The 19,842-nt window shown below is 30.5% G+C and overlaps 1 protein-coding gene across 2 annotated transcripts in view; it reads right to left on the minus strand.

The window, feature by feature from the left end:
• Positions 1-11,518, minus strand: part of LOC132949281 (serine/arginine repetitive matrix protein 2) — a 145,146-nt gene extending 133,628 nt beyond the window's left edge. For both annotated transcript variants that reach the window (XM_061020087.1, XM_061020085.1), the window contains exon 1: positions 10,977-11,518. The gene's annotated coding sequence lies outside the window, so the exon portion shown is untranslated. The remainder of the gene's footprint in view (positions 1-10,976) is intronic.
• Positions 11,519-19,842: the final 8,324 nt, after the last annotated feature.

Genomic DNA, 19,842 nt, shown 5'->3' on the forward strand with positions numbered 1-19,842 from the left:
ATCCATTTAATTTTTAATTTATTTACATTATTATTAATATGATATTTTTTAAGTATATTTAAAAAATAAATATCATTTTTAGGAGTATACGGGCATAAAGACGGAATCACCACGAATATAATTATTTTGCGAGTTCGACTGATCGGAGAAATTGTTGCAGATTAAATTATTAAAATATTATATATTAATATATTATTAATTATTTATAAATACTGATTATATATTTATGTTAATACTTAATATTGGTACAGCGACGACAAATTAATGAACTTAATAGATTTTTTTAACTATAAATATAAATTCTTCCGACAAACGCGCGTCGGTATGGCGGTGTGAGATATAAGATTTATGCACTTTAATTTATTATCGATTAATCGCAGTTTTTTGCCCAACACTCCACACTGCATCGCTAATATTACGACGTTGCAGTCGGTGGATCGTTGCAGTTGGCGTCGCGCGCACACGCCGCCGAAACGGATGTTTTACAATGCGGTCGCGGCGGAGTCTATAATATTATGTAGGCCACAGACTATGATGCCGCCCTGCCGCGTCGCGCGTCCTTGAACATTAGTCGTGAGCGATAATCATCGTCTACACGTCATATTGACTGTATACACATTACACAGGTACTCATATATTGATATATAAACAAGTACATACGTTACCATTTACCAATAACTCGTTAACTCGTACATAGTTTTCAACGCGTCGAAATTTGTACAGCTATATTGGGGACTGGGGTACCTATAGCATCACCGATGAGATATCGCGGCCAGTGATCAATGTTATAAATATAAAATATAAATCGTCGTATACCTAAAATTATAATCGTATTTGGGACATTAATATCATCATAAATATTATCGTAGCGTAATATTCAAAAGATACGGGAGTCGACGAAAAAATTGACAATAATAAACATAATACAATAAAATATTATAATAATATGTACTTATAAAATAATTTTAGTGTCTAGACGTATAGGTCTTGTGTTAAACCTTATCAGTTATTTCATGTAATAATTGCAAATTGGAAGACTGATATAGGTACCTATATCGAAGATAGAACATGTTACAAAACGTACAACGCTAAAAACAAGGCCCGTTTCACATGGACGAGTATCGTACGCGTGCGTTTTCGTCGTCGGAGTGACACATATGAGAAACCAATGTAAACCTAAACGAACGCGTACGCAAGATTTTTCAATGGGGGGGGGGGGGGCTTGAAAATTAGTTACAATTTTATTTTTATTTTGTCCAGTCTAATAATTGGAGACGTTTATTTGAGGTATTTTAAAATGTTTGTAACTTCTCAACTTTTCTGGTAGAAAAAATGCTCTGATCATAAACTTCGATGCCCGATGAATGTTTTTGGAAGCAAATTGTACTTTTAGAGGTCGAATTTGAAAATGCTCAGTGCTTTTTAGAATAATTGCAGAAAAAATGAAAATTTATTAAAATTGTTTGGTAACCAGCTTGGTTATACTTGGATTGCATTTGATTAATTAAAATTTTTTTTTTCTGTAAATGTCAATTAAAAATTATTTATCTGGTCAAAAAGCTTAAAAATGTTATACGTAAGTTTTTATTATAGCTAAAATAGGCATCATGGTTATTTTTTATAAGCATTTAAAGTTCAAATTTCGTCAAAACCCCAGTTAATTTGTAGTTCAAAACTTATAAAATATTAAATGTGCAGTATAAGCTAAGATTAGAAAATTGAATATAAGGTCTTTCATGCAAGTAGTTCATACTTTTTTTGAAAAATTACAGATAATTTTAGGAAAATTGGTATGCAAATACAATGTTTTTTCAAAAATGAATTCATTCTGGTAAGACGTTTATGTAATTTACTATATGCTTACTATAGTTGACAGTTGAAACTTGATAAATATTTATTTTTTAAGTAATAATAATACGTCAATGGGGTGGGGGGCTTCAGCCTGTAACCCCCCCCTGCGGACGCCACTGCGCGTACGATACGAGTCTATGTGAAACGGCCCTTAAATATGATTTTTGCATGTTCGACTTTTGCATGTGCATATGCGATTAATACGGTTTATTAAAATATCGAGTTCGAGCGAAATGTTTGTTTTTTTACGGACTTGTGTTAAAAATACGTTAACGATTTGTTTACCACGAAAAGTAATGAATCATTAACGATAAAATACATTTTCCAACGTATCATTATTTATTATGTTCGCGGAGTCTTTGTAGTTCCCTATATTCCCAGTACCGACCAGAAAACCTCGTTGAGGCACAATATTGTAATTTGTAGCATAAGACTTTATTATTACGTTTCAATGGCCATTCGATTATTCGAACATCTATTTATTTATATATTCTTCCATTTTTTTTTTTTTAGATTCTGAGTGAAACGATGAATGTATTGATTTTACAATGATGTGTGTTTTTTTTTTTATTTTTTTTTTTTTTTATTTTTTTATTTTTGTGTCTGTGTACACGATAAGTAGTCGAAATAAATCTTCGATTTTCGACTTCAGTATCTTGTTCGATGGGAAAGTGAATATCGTTGGTGCATTGGGGAGGTCAAAATTTTAATTTCCTAGTAGTTTTCAAAAGCGATGTGAAAAACAAAAGAAAAATTAAGGAAAAACGGGAATTTTTACGCAAAATCGATTTTTAACAAAATCGATTTTGGTTATTGGTGTAACTCTAAAACAAATGACCGTAGATGCATGAAATTTTCACTGGTTGTTTATATTTGCATTTTCTATACACAATACAATTTTGAAAATAATTTGACTTTTTTTGAACTGTTTACGGACATTGTCAGTTTTCAGTTTTTTTAAATTTTTTTTCTATAAATATCAATAAAATTTTATTTGTTGGGTAAAAAAGCTTGAAAATTTAATAGAAGGCTCCTAGGTTATTGTTTCAAAGGCAGATGAAAAAAATTAAAAATCCTTAGTCACAGTTTTTTTTTATACACGTTTAAAGTTCAAATCTTGAAAAAATACGGAAAAATCACGAAAATTTACAAATTATTTTGAGTTAGAAATTCATAAAAAATTTTCTTTTTAAATCTAAGATTTTAAAATCTAATACAAGATTCCTCATAAGTTTGTCTAACTTTATCAAAAAAAAAATTTCTACAAGAAAGTCAAATTAAATTTTTATGAGCGTTTTAAATTCATATTTTTACAACATTAGATATTCACTCGATTTCTCATGTACCGATTTCCTTATTTTCTTGTAATTCAAAAACGAATAACTGTAGATACATGAAAATTTCACAGAATGTTTATATTAGCATTTCCTATACACCATACAATTTTGAAAATATTTTGACACTTTTTGAGCTGTTTACGGGCATTTTCAGTTTTCAATTTTTTTAGTTTTTTTTTCTATAAATATCAATAAAGTTTTATCTGTTGGGCCAAAAAGTGTAAAAATTTAATACAAGACTCCTGATATATTTTTACAATAGCAGTTGAAAAATATTGAAAATACATAGGCACAGTTTTTTTTTATAAGCATTTAAAGATCAAATTTGGACAGAATTTATCAAAATCTCGAAAATTATCAACCATTGTAATTAATAAATTATAAAATGTTCAGTTTTTATAGCTAAGGATTGAAAATTTAAAACAAGATTCCATGTAAATAGATAATTCGGTTACCAAAAAATCTAAAAAATACACAAGCACAGTTTATTTGTATAGTCATTTTAAGTTCAAATTTGGACGAAATTACATAAAAACCTAGAATAACTATTTTAGTTATTTTGTTGTGATTGTATAATATTATTCGTGGGCACTTGAAACTTCTAATTTGTAATATTTTCATCGATATATTATGATGATAGTATCACGGTTTGTTGTTGATGTATAACGCGTTATATGTACCTAATGGATATTGTGATATGATTAATTTGGAATTTATTATAGGTCAATTTTTTTTTTAATACCATAGATAAGTGTATAATATGTCTTATACCTAGACTGACATATCGTCTCCACTCAGAATCGTTTTTCTTATACAATGATATATCATTGAATTCAAATTTAATACCATCCATTATACAGTGACCCACTTGTAACCTACAGTACAGCAGAGCGACATCCACTTGCCCACCTTTTTTTTATTGTTCTTGAATAAAACATTATCGACAAAGGCCAATTATTACAATTTGGTTTTGTGACAGTGTCAAGTAAATATTTACAATATTAAATTGAATGTGGTTAAGTACTTTTAACTTATAAGCGAATAATACAATATCTTGAGAAAAAAAATGTATGAAATATTTTATAATATTAGATTAGAAATTTTTTTTATACGGTACCTAAGTTGAATAAGTTGGTGAGTTTAAGGAATTGTATGATTGTTTAGATCAGCGGTTCCCAAACTGTGCTCCCTTGGGGCTCCGCAATGGTTTCCCAAGGGCTCCGTTCGTTACACCACAAAAATTTAATAATTTTGTAATTGTTAATTATTTAAAGTTTAAATAGCACTGTTTGGGAACTACTAATTTAAACCAATATATATATCTTAAAAATCTCGTCAACACTCAACTTGCCATTATTCACCGATATGACATGTACTATGTAATAAACAATATTTTCTCCAGTTCTTTTAAAACTATTGTTTCCTTTATTCATAGATATAATTTTATTTTGACTTCCGTATGTATACAGTTCGTGTTAATTATGCTCCAAAGAACACAGGCAAATGCAAATTAACGTTAAATATATTTTGGGGCTCCACGAGAAATTTATCCTTAAAAAAAGGCTCCGAGGCTGAAAAAGTTTGGGAACCGCTGGTTTAGATGTTCATCGGGTGCGGTCCAATAAGAGAGGTGTCAAGGTTTTCGGATGTGTTTAGGTTTGATCTTTCGGTTAATAATAAATTAATATATGTGTTTAATCGAAAGGCCAACTGCGCAGGATTCACATTTAAAAATTCGAATATCTGTTGACCAATTCCTAAATTTCGTAAATTCGTTCCCCGTGTTATTCGAAAACATTCCCATCGGTTGCTTCAATGCGGTACAATATTATTATGATTAAGGGCAGCGACAACGACAACAGAATTAAGATTTCGGGGAAAAAAGTTCGGACATCGTAACATTTTCATAGTATTATATTCTTTTGCCGAAGCGTAATGTATCTGGGGAACACCCGCGTATATCCGCGTGCACCGTCCGTGTTTCGCAGCGCGAGAGAGAGACAATGGACGTGTCGCACACCACAGGGCGGGACGGTCGGAGAGGAATATAATAATATAATATCTCCCCTCCGGCACCGAACCAACGCCACCGCCGCCGCGCCACAGCCGACGTAGCTGTCACGTGCTTGGGAAGGGCGGGGAGGGGGGACGAGAAAATACGACCCGACGCGACGATGGTGGACGATCAAGTTTCCACGTCGGATGCGGCGGCGTTCCCTCTTTTCCGTAACGTCCCTGAATTTAACGAACGGGAAAACTAATATATTATTATTATTATTATGCGCTTCCCCGTCATTATGTAAGACCGATGAATTTTTTTTTTTTTTTATCGTTATTACTATTATTTCGTAAGTATTGAAAGTCGAAAGTAATGCATTTTACATTAACAATTAAAATGTTCACGATTGAACTTGTATACAAAAGCAAAGTTAACACGAAGTTTAATGGGGTACAGTCAGATTTGTAAACACGATAAACGGTTTTACGGACAAATAACCATTGCCTGCAAGAAGACAAGAAATATAACGAAATCGCAATTCCAATAAAACTCTTCGCTTGTTCTGCACTCGAGGACGAGTGGTTTTTTGAAATTTGAATATAAGATTTGAGTAAACAGATGTCAGTAGCTTATAGCCGTGCCGTATGCTATCTGCCAGAACAATTTTATCCACAGACATTTTATTCACAATATCATCGACTATATTGAGTTTTGTAATGTATAGTATATTAGAATTATTAAAATATAATAACCAACTATAATAAACATTCTATACTTCGGTTAGTATTAATTTATGACGAATTATGATATTTACTTTAATGTGCAAAATATGAATACTTAATAAAATAAGTTATTATTATTAGCTCGATTATTAGTGATGCTGTCACGATGAGAACTTATTTTGTATAAGCTTGTAATTATTTATTCTATTATTATGTATATAGATTATCTTAATATTTTCATTTTATAATGCTTTATTTTCCCCATTTATAATATTATAATAAAATATCATAATCACATAATAATTGTATTCGAATTGGAAAGTTATGGTAGTATTAAAGTTCGTATCGACTATGACCCGACTACCGAAGTTTGAGATTTTACCAGCTGTCACCAACAAATAGTTGTCCCTTCGAACTGCTTAATCATGTATAATCTGCTTAATACTTTAATAATATAACGTTAGTATACCTTTGACTACCCAATTTTTTGCATTTCACATAAACCCGACAAACGATTTTATTTAGATTACAATATGATAATTTTAACTGATTAAAAATTACGAGTGAGTACTAAAGAAAAAAACAGAATTAAATGCATCGCATTATTGCCGTATGTGTTTTATAACCCCGTTTATGAAATATGGTGAGGATAATGTAATAATTGTATATGTGATGACGAGAAGAACGGTGCACACAAAGAGGGTGGCGGCCATTGACCCGTATTATACGAATGAGAGAAAATAGTTTTTTAACGATTCTCCATTCCCGCGTTGGGTTTTCTTTTACTAAATTAGACACGCATAGGTACCTACGTATATTTTCCTAAATCAAAAAAAATTGTTTTACACTCTATTTACTTTTTTTCACAAATTTGACACACCCTACACCGGGGAAGACGGAGATTCGTATACCTATGTGTTATTTACATAATATTGAATTGCACATAATAATATGTATACTTGAATAAGAATTACTAAAACCGATAAACTATTTGTGGAAAAAAAAATATCAGCTTAAACAAATTATTATTAGGTGTACCAGATTATACCACACACGACACCGGACACACCCTTATAATGATACTTAATAATATTATTATGTTTTTATCAGTGAAACTATCAATAATTATGCCATAAAATAAACCTCTACAAAATAGCTGCATTTCAACAAAGGCCGTCAAATAACACGTCAACAGCGACAGCCACGCTCCTCCCAAGAAGTCCCAATGTTGGTGACACTACCCCGCCAAGAAAGAAACCAAGATAAATCCACATTATGTATTAGTCCTTGGGGAGTATTATGTTGTAAACGCATTTTATCAATAAACTGAACATTGGACAATGTCACAACGATCACACATTTAACTCGAAAAAGATATAAATTATGATCTAAATTGAAAGTATAATTATTTCATGAATAAATACATTGGCCAGCATACTTCTTTATTAGATAATAAATATATAAAATGAAAGACTGTGGACACCATACATAATTGGTTAAAGAATAATTCACATATGTATTTAGTACATATTTTTAAATTATTTTCAAATAAATGCTTTATTTACAATAATATATACATTGAATATTATTTATCATAAGTAAATGTTATAAAAATGTAAATAGTGATACAAATGACTTGACGGGTGTGAGTGAGGAAATGTTTTTTTTAGGTAAATACCTTATGTTAAATAATGATATTAATAATTGTGAAAATAATTATGCCATTTAATTAGGTAGTTAAATAATTAAATTTTTTAATTAGCATAAACAATAAACATGTAATTATTGTAGACATAATATAATAATACAATTATTTGAATGAAAGAAAATAATTAAATATAATAATAGGTATATTTATCAACATAATATAATATTTATTTCCAATAGATACCTATAAGGATAAAAATATTGATTTATAGTGAAATTTAAAATAGTTTGAAAACACCCTAACCTTTAATTTTGGTACCAAATCTTAACTTTAAAAATGAATTAGGTATAGGTATAGGTACCTAACAATATTATTAAGAATGAAGGGGGGTTGGTTCACACTTACACCGTGTCGTGTCGTGTTGTATCTAGTTTTTACGATCGTGTGATCACATTTATCACGATCATCATCGTTTCGTGGGTTTTATACCAAAATACAATACCAACGATACCAAAATTATTATCAATTTCAGTAAATGTTATTATTTTTTCAGTTATCATTTTTCTGCACTTTATCTGTAACCACACGGCCAAAAGTTGAATATATTCAACTATGCGGTATCGTTTGGTTACTGTGGTATCGTGTGATAAAATTATGATATACCATATGGTAAACCTCAATAGAACCACGCGGTTCAGCCAATCAGAGAAAATTTTTCACACGACTCGACACGACACGGTGTAAGTGTGAACCCCCCTTGAGTTTTATATAATACCTATACGAATAACAATTTCTCTGTGTATAGTACCAATTGTAGTGTAGTACCCTACTACCTAATAGAAGTTTAGTTCAATTATTTGCTAGCGTATAATTATTACAATTTATATATGTATAAGAATTAATGAGTTATTGTATTTTATGACGCCGGCGTGAGTCCGAGAAAAAAGCAGTACAACAGGTGTGTATTGAATTCCCTTGTTTACAGTATACATGCAATTATATTTATTAAGCTTTTTGTGCACCTTAAAAGTAATTTATACTAAATAATACTATAAACGCAAATTACAATGACAATCTTCATAATAACAATAATAATAAAATAGCGTCTCTTAATATTATCTTATGAATAATTCTGGGTTGCACAGACAATTTATTAAATTTAATGGTTCACTAAAAATTTAATGCACCAATCGTGGGCTACTAAATCTTGTTTACGGGACCATTAGCTCACTATTGATTCATTAAATGTTTTGTGCAACCCGGCAATTAAGCTATATGTAAATAAAATTGGAACAATTTTAAGTAACAATAGATAGGTACTTCAGTGATCTAATATGCTAAGTAGTATGATTTTTACTTTTTTTTTATAAGTAATGATTTTTAATTCAAAACAGAAATTTCAATTTTTACGAATAATAAAGTTTACTATAAATGCTCTAGAATTTTACGTCTCAGTATAGTTTAAACCTTCATGTTTCAGACTATAAAAATTAATATCAGGTTACAAATTTTAAGTTATTTACCAGAAATACTTTATTCAAATTAAAAAAGATATTTTCTAGTTTATTTTAATTCATTACAATTTAAATTCATAATTTGTAAGTGAAACACATTACAATCACATTTAAATATTATCTTGAGAATTAGGTAGGTGGGTACTACAGTATTCACACGACACTAAAATAAATATTTTTAAATTTAAAAAAACATTGATATTATTTGGTTTGTTGTACATCAAATTTGAGTTCAAATGTTCTCTCTAATTTTGTTGTTGGTAAAATTATATAATTGTTTGATAATAAATAAACGCAAAACATGTGAAAGAATTAAGAAATGTTTTAACAAGGTTATTGTTTTTTTTTTTTTTAATTGAAGTAGAATATCTAATGAGTCTTTTTTTCAACACAACATTATATTTACAAACATTCGAACGAAATTTGACAACGTCCATCAAAACAGAAGAATATACATATGTATTACCTATATAAATGATTTTCACGTTTAAATATCTTCTCACTGCAAATCACGGAAAACAAATACCAATTCAAACTAATAAGTCTACATTTAAATATTAATAAATAGATATAGGTACCTAACATACATTAGTTCAAACAATATTGTTCTATACTCCTATAGGGAAGTACCATAATTTGATAAATTGTGTATTTTTGTGTTAGTATTACAGTATAACAACAATTATAGACAACAGACAAATGTAAAATACAAAACATTTACTGATAATATTAATATTAGGTGTACTATGTGTAACCTACCCAAACAACTGCTATAAATCATAATATTATAATAGCGATATACCTATAAAAATAGTACATGGCCTTTTAACAGCAAATCAAAATTTAAAGCCGTAAATACATGATAAAAAAAAATAAATACATATTACTATGTGATTTTACTGATAACCAATCAACTTTTAACTTAACATAATATTATGACGAACATGTATCGGAAAGCAAGCGATTCGTACAAAAGTGTTGAATAACTAAAATTATTAATAATATATTACGTTTCTATTATGGTTAATAGATTTATAATACCACAGCTTCTACCACCATTCTATCACTTGTATTAACAGCGGAAGTAACAAAAGGATTTATAGTAACCTATTATCCAATTGATTAAGATACGATATGCACAGATCGAACAGGCCAAGCAAAACTGAACACGATCGAAATTGTTTACACTACCACATCTCATTACCCGAGTATTACCATTCTCAAGAGAACCAGAAACAAACAATAGGTATAGCAAAAATCGGTCGAAATCTGACAGTATTTATGACTACTAACAGAAAATGTCTTCTCAGACGGTTTTTGACCAAATATATTATGGAGTATTATATTGTATTTGTGATTGTAATATATTCCCTAAATTGTCGTACAAAAATTGATTCACGCGATAAACCCAAGTATTTTCGAATTATTTTGATAGGACCTAGAGTATCCAGGGGTTGATTAAAGTGATCGAATAACAACAGGCTTTAAAAGAAATAATTCCACGAAAAATTCAGAATTGAATCTCGAACTAGACGCGACGCAAGCACAGCAGAAAACGGTAATAGTAACACTTTAGTTTCTCTCCGGACGAAAACGGTGACGAATTTATAATATTATAACCACTAAACCACCTACACGACAACAACAGACAAGGTATAATTTTTTCGGTGGGTACGGTCTACTTATTCAGAAGGCAGTGCGAAAACAAAAACGATAAAAAAAACGCTGTCGCGTAAAAATTCAATACATCACTCCCGCGTGGCAATAGTATTGCATTGTTTTAGGCATAACCTGGGGTATAATTCTTGCCTACCTACATCAACAACAAACAATGACGAAATTATAAAACAAAAAAATTAAAATAACGAAGTGGATGGGTAGTAATAATATATGGTCGTCACTTACCGGCAGAAGTGAAGTCGAGTCAGCGGCGGGCATCAGCTGGACGAAGGTGAATTTTATTCGAAATTGCCGACGATGGGAACTCGACCGGATTTCAACGGCACCGACACTTTCGAAACGGACGGTAGGCGGATAAGATGAGCGATTAATATTATACCTTGGTCGCGGTCGAAAGGAAAAACCACGAGCGCGACGCGACCGAGATTATTTCGCACACAAGCACGCGGGTGGCGCGCGCGGACGAGATAACGGCGACGGGCGAATTCGAGCGCGCGCGGCAATTATTATTTTAAAATTTTAAAAAAATTTTCCGACGGTAAAACGATCGACACCGAGTGCGTAAAAATTTTCAACGAAACAAACGCGACGAAAAAAAAACCTAAAACACTGACCCGTGTGGCGTCTCACTGATTCACTATCGCGGCGGCGGGCGTTGGATTTTCGCGGACGACAGTGTGTGGTGCGCGCGCACGCGTGTGTGTATGTGTGTGTGTGTGTGTACGTGGCACGCGAACGACGACGTCGGTCCGCACGGTGCGATTCACTCCACTCGACTGACGTCGGCGACTGATCAGTGATCAGGCGCACCGGATCGTATGGTGCGGCGGTGTGGGAAGGGCATCAACGGGGGCGGTGTTGGCGGGGGGGTCGGGCGAGAGGACGTGACGACGGGCGCGGCGGTCGCGGTGGTGTGGTCGACGTACGAAAAGAAAGCGAACAACAATGAAACGATTGCGGAAGCCGCCGATAGTCGGTGTGCGTGTCGCTTACGCACACATGGGCGCAACATCAACATCAACCGCCAGCGTTATTATTATACTTGTGCAGTATGGTTATCGGTTATATTATTATAATTTATTTTATTATTATAATATTACACTGTTAATGATAATACTGTACGCTATGTATAATTAAAATTGTTCCAAAGTACGAGGCACATTTTTTAAACTTTGAACTTTTTCAAAAAAAAAAAATCTCAGTAAAACGTAAGTCACGCAGTCGTGAAGATGTCTTCGCTGGGACGACAATTAAGCATTTAGGCGCTTGAACGCTTCACTTTTTTTTGTTGGCGTCTTGACTTTAAGGCGATCACTAACTACTTTTTATGGCGGCCCACTAATCCCGAGCAGATATTTTACAGTCATTTTCGGCATATAAAGTGAATATTGATTTCTGAGCGAATAGTTTTTTATTATATTTGATTTTGTTTAGTTATTAGTTATTATTTTTACGTGCAATAGGGGATTTCATAAAAAATTGTATTTAAAAAAATTTAAAAAATATGAATACCAAAAAACGTTGGTGTCTTACGTTAACAAAATAATACTTTAGACTGCAACTATATTATTCCAGTGTACATACTAATATATTATACTATATCGATACGATTTCGATATATAACCTAGTTACCTGAAGTGGAGGATTTAACGGTCGTTTAGTCAGCAAATGACGACGGGACCCTCTCCTAATATGTATACTGGGTATACGTATACCTAAATTATATATATATAGTTTTATTATTTTCAATTTTTACATTAAAAAAAAATAAATATATTTTATATTGCAAACTGTATATTATAATTTACCATTGTTAGGTTAGATAAGGTTAGTAAAAACAACAATTTCCTAAGTATGGTTATTGATACATTCTGTACGAGGCCTCGATTTTTCTGACTTAATTTGAACCCTTAAATCTCCCACTGCTAGTTACTATGATTGTGTTCATTTTCTATACATACGTACAAGTAATGATACTTATCACCATATATTATACATAATATATTATATATTATATTACCATATATTATACATACGTGATTATAACTTAGAAGTTAGAAGTCATAACAGTTAAGGACTAAGGAGATGTGGATGTAACGTTACTGATAGTTATGCTTATGCACATTGCACGCTATAAATGTTTGTGCACGTCACGTTATTCCCGTATAGCAACTATGCAGCAAGTGCAACGGCCACCATCGTCCATCATGATCACAGGCCGCCGTTACCGACGAATTTTCTGTTGAGAATCAGGAATAGGAACAGGATATTCCGATTAGATATCAATTCGCACTTTGCATACTACTCGTAGGCGTATTACCCCCTCAACAGAATTCATGAATCTCGATCCGAGAGTTTAAATTATAATATAGAAACGAAAATATGATTATAATAATTATGCAATATTGCAATCCGACAATCATATGTATTTTTTGCCTACACGATCAGAAGCGGAGGACGAATAAATAAATATATATTTCATCAGAAGTAAAAAAAACGTATATGTCAGTAAATTCTCATAATCTTAATAGTCTTAGCGTATAGTTAGTTTTTTACTAAAAACATTGAATAATACTGATAAAACTATTCTTTCTATTTTTATTATTTATTATAGCCTGTAAGTTGAATTAATATTATATAATATTATAATTTTTTATTCGTTTCTATGGTGATAAACAAAGCGTTAGAAATTAAAATCTCTTTATTGGCATTTTCGTAATTTGTCGGTAGTTTTTCCGGTGGCATTAAATAACTATTGAAAAAATCGAAAAATGTCCTTTTTAAAGTACAATCTTGATCCAATTTGCTAAAAGTTAAGGTACTATATGTAGAAATCGAAGCACTCTTTCTGGTAGAAATTTTGTATACAGGACAAAAAAAAATAAAAAATAAACACCATTGTAAAATCACTAGCTTTCTCGCTCCGCTCAGAATCTAAAATATACATTATAGTATAATACTTACAATTACAATAGAAAAAAAATCTAAAAAATCTATTAATTTACCGAACGAATTAGTAGTATCGAAGCTTAAAAAACACATTTATGTTTTGAGGTAACAGCCTAATAAAAGCTAAAATCGTTATTCTTAGTCTACATAACTAGTTTAGTCCAAATTTGAGTTTGAAATGTCTAAAAAATAATAAAATATTATATTGTATTCCCATAATGACATTTTCAAATGCAAATTTGTAGTCAAAAATTAATTCAACCTATCTATACCTTCTGTATTACTAATATCTTATATTACAATAAATTACTTTAATAACAACAAAATCATAAAATATACTAAGTAATATTATATAGGCTGGCAGACTGTTGTTAATCTGAATTATTTTTTTTATACAATGATTTTATATCATTGAATTCAAATTTAACCCATCCAAGTGATGGCTGATGAAAGACATAAACATATAAACAATAATTAATAAAAAAAAATTACATTGCAAAACCAATATTGCTTATTCGCTGCACTCCAAAGTTGCAATCATGTGTAGGTATACAGGTATTATACTATACATGTAAAAATTATTATCTCAAAAATTAATGTTTTTTTTGTGGTGTCAATGTGACGTGACGTCAGCCGAAAAGATAAAAGCAGAAATGATCATTTCTAATTAATAACAATAATGTTATACATTGTACATTTCAAATTTTTAATAACTTACTTTTTTTCTTCAAAAAAAGCCGAGTTAAAAATGTTGTTTTGGGGGTGTCAGACTGGCGGAACTCATTTAAACCACAATTAGATTAAAACCCACTTTTAGATTAGCTGCATTTGTGTCTATAATATTAATATATCTACACGGGTACATCACGTTTAAATCACAACTATTCTCTTGATGTAAGACTTGGTGTATACTGTATACTATGTATATATAGTACTATAATAGCAAGTACTCCATCGTGCACATTTTAAAATTATCCATTGTCTTAAAACAATTGTCATTCGGAAGAATTTGCAAACATTTTGTAAAAATAACCATTTCCGTTGTTAAATACAAAAAATTAATGTTCGTGATGCATGCATGACGCTCGTGTGTGGAACACTGAAGGGACAGAAGAAAAAAAAACAAAATGACAACGATGTGACCATTTCAGTTGACGCATTAGCAGCAGCGGAGTTCATGTGTGTCTTATGTATTATACACGGCACATGTATGATACATACATACATATTAACGCCACTGGGTTGTATCTAAAAATAATAATATTATTTTCGCGCCGGGACAAACAAAAAAACGGGCCGCGACCGCCGGTTGTCGACCTCTCTCCTACCTCGAACGCTGTAGTACGCTACGGTAACAAGCACACGCCGACAAACCGATTTTCCGTTGGATTATTTTTATTATTTTCATATCAGCATAAATTAGCAATCTAGGTTTATCGCGGATCGTCAACCAGCCCTGTCTTACCCGAGCAGTTCTATCAGCAAATCTAGTTAGAACTTAAGAATAAAAAAAAAAAAATTTTTAGTACTTTTCTAATTAATTGGAGAAGACAAAAAACAATTGAGGAAAAACTAGGTTTTTAAGCAATACCTGCAGCTTTTGAACAAATTGATTTTCATATTTTGCTCTAATTAAAAAACGAATAGGTTTATATTAGCATTTTCTATAAATGATATAAGTTTGTTAAATATTATAAATCTTTTGGGCTATTTATAGATTTATAGATTTGCATTCTCGATTTTTTTTATCGTTTCAATATACTTAATTGTCGATAAAAAAAATTTCGCTCGGTTAAAATACTAGAAAATGTAATACAAAGTTCTTCATAAGTTATTTTAGTGGAATTGAAATTAAGATGAAATTGATGTTGAAGTTGAAGTTGAATTTAACATTCCCACCATTCAAGAACTGTTCAAAGTAAAGGTAATGTTTTACAACATATTACCATTGTGAATGATATACACTTAAATGTAGATATTTATTTAGGCATATCAAAATTGAAAATTCTATCTATATATCTTTCTAAATACACTTTCCAGTACATTTATACTTTGTTATATACCTATATACCATGTATACGACTGTTCTTATTTTTAATTAGGATGCCGGCAATATAGGCAATATATGACATATATTACATTATATGTACATTGTACATATTTTAAATTTTTAAATCTCTTTTCATATAAATTGATATTGTAAACCGTACAGTTAATAATTAAATAAAGTAGTTTACTGGTTATTATTACAGTCGGACTTGGTTAACACTTAACTCGTAGTTAAAGGCCAAAAAGTTCGAGTTATCCAAGGATAATATAATAATGGAAAATACTAGGGACCGATAAAAAGTTAAAAAAATTGTTTGAGTTAAAAAAAATTGAGTTAACCAAGTTTGACTATATATTAATATTTTTAACAGGTGAATAAATTTCACCATTTTAAGTTTCTATATCAAATATATTTAGGGATAGTAATAAATATTTTCTTCAATTAACTCAAATCGAATTATAATTATTTCTTTAGATTTAGATTATTATTATGCTTAACTGTATAGTATATACCTATGCAATGTTATGCAAGACTTAAAATTGAAAAATAATAAGAATTAAAAGTTTTAATAAGTTTATTTATTCGATGTTGACACATTAATAGGCGATATACCATATTATTATATTTACCCAATATCAGAGTAATTTTGTTGTTGTTGTTGCTGTATTTTACGCTTTAAAATGTAATAAACTTAATCGAAAAATACGGTTTCAATTTCACCACAGAAACTGTGTTTATGGTACGTATACAATACAGATATAGCCATTTAGGTACTATAAATAGGAGTATTATAGGACAGCATTTATTCTTTAAATAAAGTTATATTACGTATCATATAATAAAATTGACACGGGCATTTACATTATAATATATACTGTATAACCGTATAAATTATATCCATATTACAATTTACAGCATAAAATACACACAAGCCCACACGCATGTATACATTTAGGTAAATTAATATATCATTGCATTTACCATTTACGTATTCATAATATACACGCTGTCAATGTAGGTAATATTTATAGATAAAGAGGCATAAGGACTTCTATCATTTTTTTTCGAATACGAGTAATACAATTAATATAAAATAAAAACTTCAATAATTCAGTCAATATTTGTAATGCACTTGTTTGGTATTTTTCGTGGCATATATATTGCATTCATATTTGTGTATTCTTTTATTGAGCTATAACGCCAATATATGAGACCCTATTCACTAACTCCTAATCCAAATTATAATATAATATACTATATGCGATTATATTATTTATATAATACGAATAGTTAGTAGTTACACACAGTATATAATCTAGGCTATAAATAAATAAATAATATTATAACATACTCAGTGTACTTAAAGTACATTCCTACCAACACCAATGTGTAGTTGCCGTTGGTATACCTATACCTACCTATATACTCTCACAATATTTGTCGAACTATGTTGTGCTCGCTTCTCAACATAATACATACCTATCTGAATATCTGATTATATTATACCATGTCTACACAAACCATATTAATTTCATAAATATAATATACTTAATACTTAGGTAACTATAATATATTAATATAGTCTATAGGTACTATCTATACGACTATACAGAACAATTACAATGCGCATTCAGATCATTGTGTCCAAATACAAACCAGAGACTGTAAATATTTAAATATATTATAACTCATAGATATCGCCTTATCTACGTTTATTTCTCTAAACATAAAGTCTATAGGGAAATAATTTGTATTTTTTACTTTCATCAAACAATTGTTTTTTTTTCAAACATGCAAATGTGCAGTGTACAAATATTATTATGTTTCTATTTAGTTATAGCTGACAACTGTATAAGACGTTATATATTATAATATAATATAAAAACAAGTAGTTTACTGAATAATATTAATACTTAATATTAATTATAGTTTAGTTTTAGTCAACAACTATGTAATTTTGTGGTAATCCAGTAACCGCACAACCGTGTAATCGAAATATTCAACAGAGCCATATAGTAATTGGAACTTGGGATTATAAAAGATAGACTAAGTTTTAAGCTTTGTTAAGCTATAATGTAAAACGTTATTAACTTAAGAATTAAGACATGGGTAAAATATAACAAATATTAAAATATATACCTTAAAACACTCCGTTACTAAAATACACTAAAGTAAAGGACACCTATGAAGGGTGTCGGGGCTGGATATTTATTAAGGGTAAGAAATTTAGGACATTTCTTATTACGTGGCACGGAACGGCGGCCCGTGGCCATAAATTATAATAGGTGTAGTACTATATGGAAAAATAAAATAAATTCGACAATCTATTTCCACTATCAAAAACAAATTTACAGAAAAAACAATCAATCATCGTAGAATGGTCGAATTTTGATAATTTATTTTTTATTTGGAAGAGAAAATCTTTGATTAGGTTGCATTGGACTACGATTTTTGAATGAATATTAAATAACGCTATGAATGCTATAAAAATACTTCACAATTGATAATTATTTAGACGTTTATTAGAACTTCTGAAAATAGTTTTGAGATGCATATATGCATTCATGCCGAATGGCACTCTGCAGTCACAGGTCGGAGTAATACACATCAACACCCACATCATAAGTGCTTATTGTTGTTACTTCTATTGAATTGGGTTTTAGTGATGATTGGAGGTAACAGTTAAGCTTAACTTAAATCTGTTATTAAAAATATACCCTTAGTTTTAATCTTTATTAATAACTCTTATATTCTTGATACGATTGATCTTTCTAACTTAAAGTGATGATTAAAAGTTTGGTATTTTATAGTCACCACAGATTCTGAGATGTCTCCAGATGGTTTAATGATTGGTCTATAGGTGTCCACATACTATATTTTACTTTGCTTATTAGTTATTACCTAAAAAATTTTTCTTAAGAGGATGCATTTGTTGTCTCCGTCTTACATACGCACGCCATAGCAAATTTTCATTCACTAGTTTCAATAGTGTGTTGTTAGTTTTAATATTAAAGTAAATTGACTTATTATCATACTTGTACATAAGAATATTATCTGTGATTAAGCGTTGGCGATTTTTCAATATTTTCATTTTTAAGTAAGATATGTGAATGTGAAATATTAAAAATTAAAAATGCTCATATCTCACTTGAAAATTAAAATTTCTAATAAAAACCAACGCTTAAGCACAGATAATGTTATTATCTAAAAATGTTGTAATAGGTCAATTCACCCTAATATCAAAAATAACAGCATACTATTGAAACTAGTGAACGAAAATTTGCTATGTCGTAAGTGTGTAAGACGAAGACAACAAATGCATGGGTACCGTCCTCTTAAACCTGTCTAATTCAAATTCTACTAGTTTAAAAACTTGTTTGATTACTCCTATAGTATGTTAATCTGACCCATTGAATTTTGATCTTCCTTCTTCTTTCCCGTGAGCTGTCTACCATTTGCTTTCTATTGTCTATGTGTCTGTTTTCACCTTTTCGTTTGTCGTTGTTCATGTTTTTCTTAATGTAATTTACTTTTTCCCCTTGTTGTACATCACCGATATCTTTAAAGGCTATTTCTGTTTGTGTAGATGGAAAATGCGTTGTCAAATGTCAGATTGTCATCTTTCTCCAATTTATATTTGCGTTTTATTTCATTGGTGTGTATATCAGGGGTATCCAACCTTTTTTTTACGGCGTGCCAAATACGTGATATGCTTCTGCATCACGGCCAAACATTTTTTAGATAGGAATGATATTAAAGATAGCCAGATAGGTAATAATATTAAAGATTTATAAGAATTTTTTTAGTAATTAATTTATTTTGAAAACATCAATAGCTTGACGAAAATTCGAAAAGCTTGGTGGGCCGGAATTGGCTTGCGGGCCGTAAGTTAGAGACCCCTGCCGTATATATAAGCTCACAATTATCGTTCCGTCAATTTATTGCCGAATTTACAATTATTCGAGATACTTTTACTTTCTTTAACATACTGTTGAATGGATTCACTTTTACCTTGCATTCTGTCGTTGAATTTGATGCGTTCGACAATAAAGTAAGGTTATGATTTAAAAAACCATATAAACATTCATTTGA

This window comes from Metopolophium dirhodum, chromosome 7 (genome assembly GCF_019925205.1).
Source record: "Metopolophium dirhodum isolate CAU chromosome 7, ASM1992520v1, whole genome shotgun sequence".
NCBI lineage: Eukaryota > Metazoa > Arthropoda > Insecta > Hemiptera > Aphididae > Metopolophium > Metopolophium dirhodum.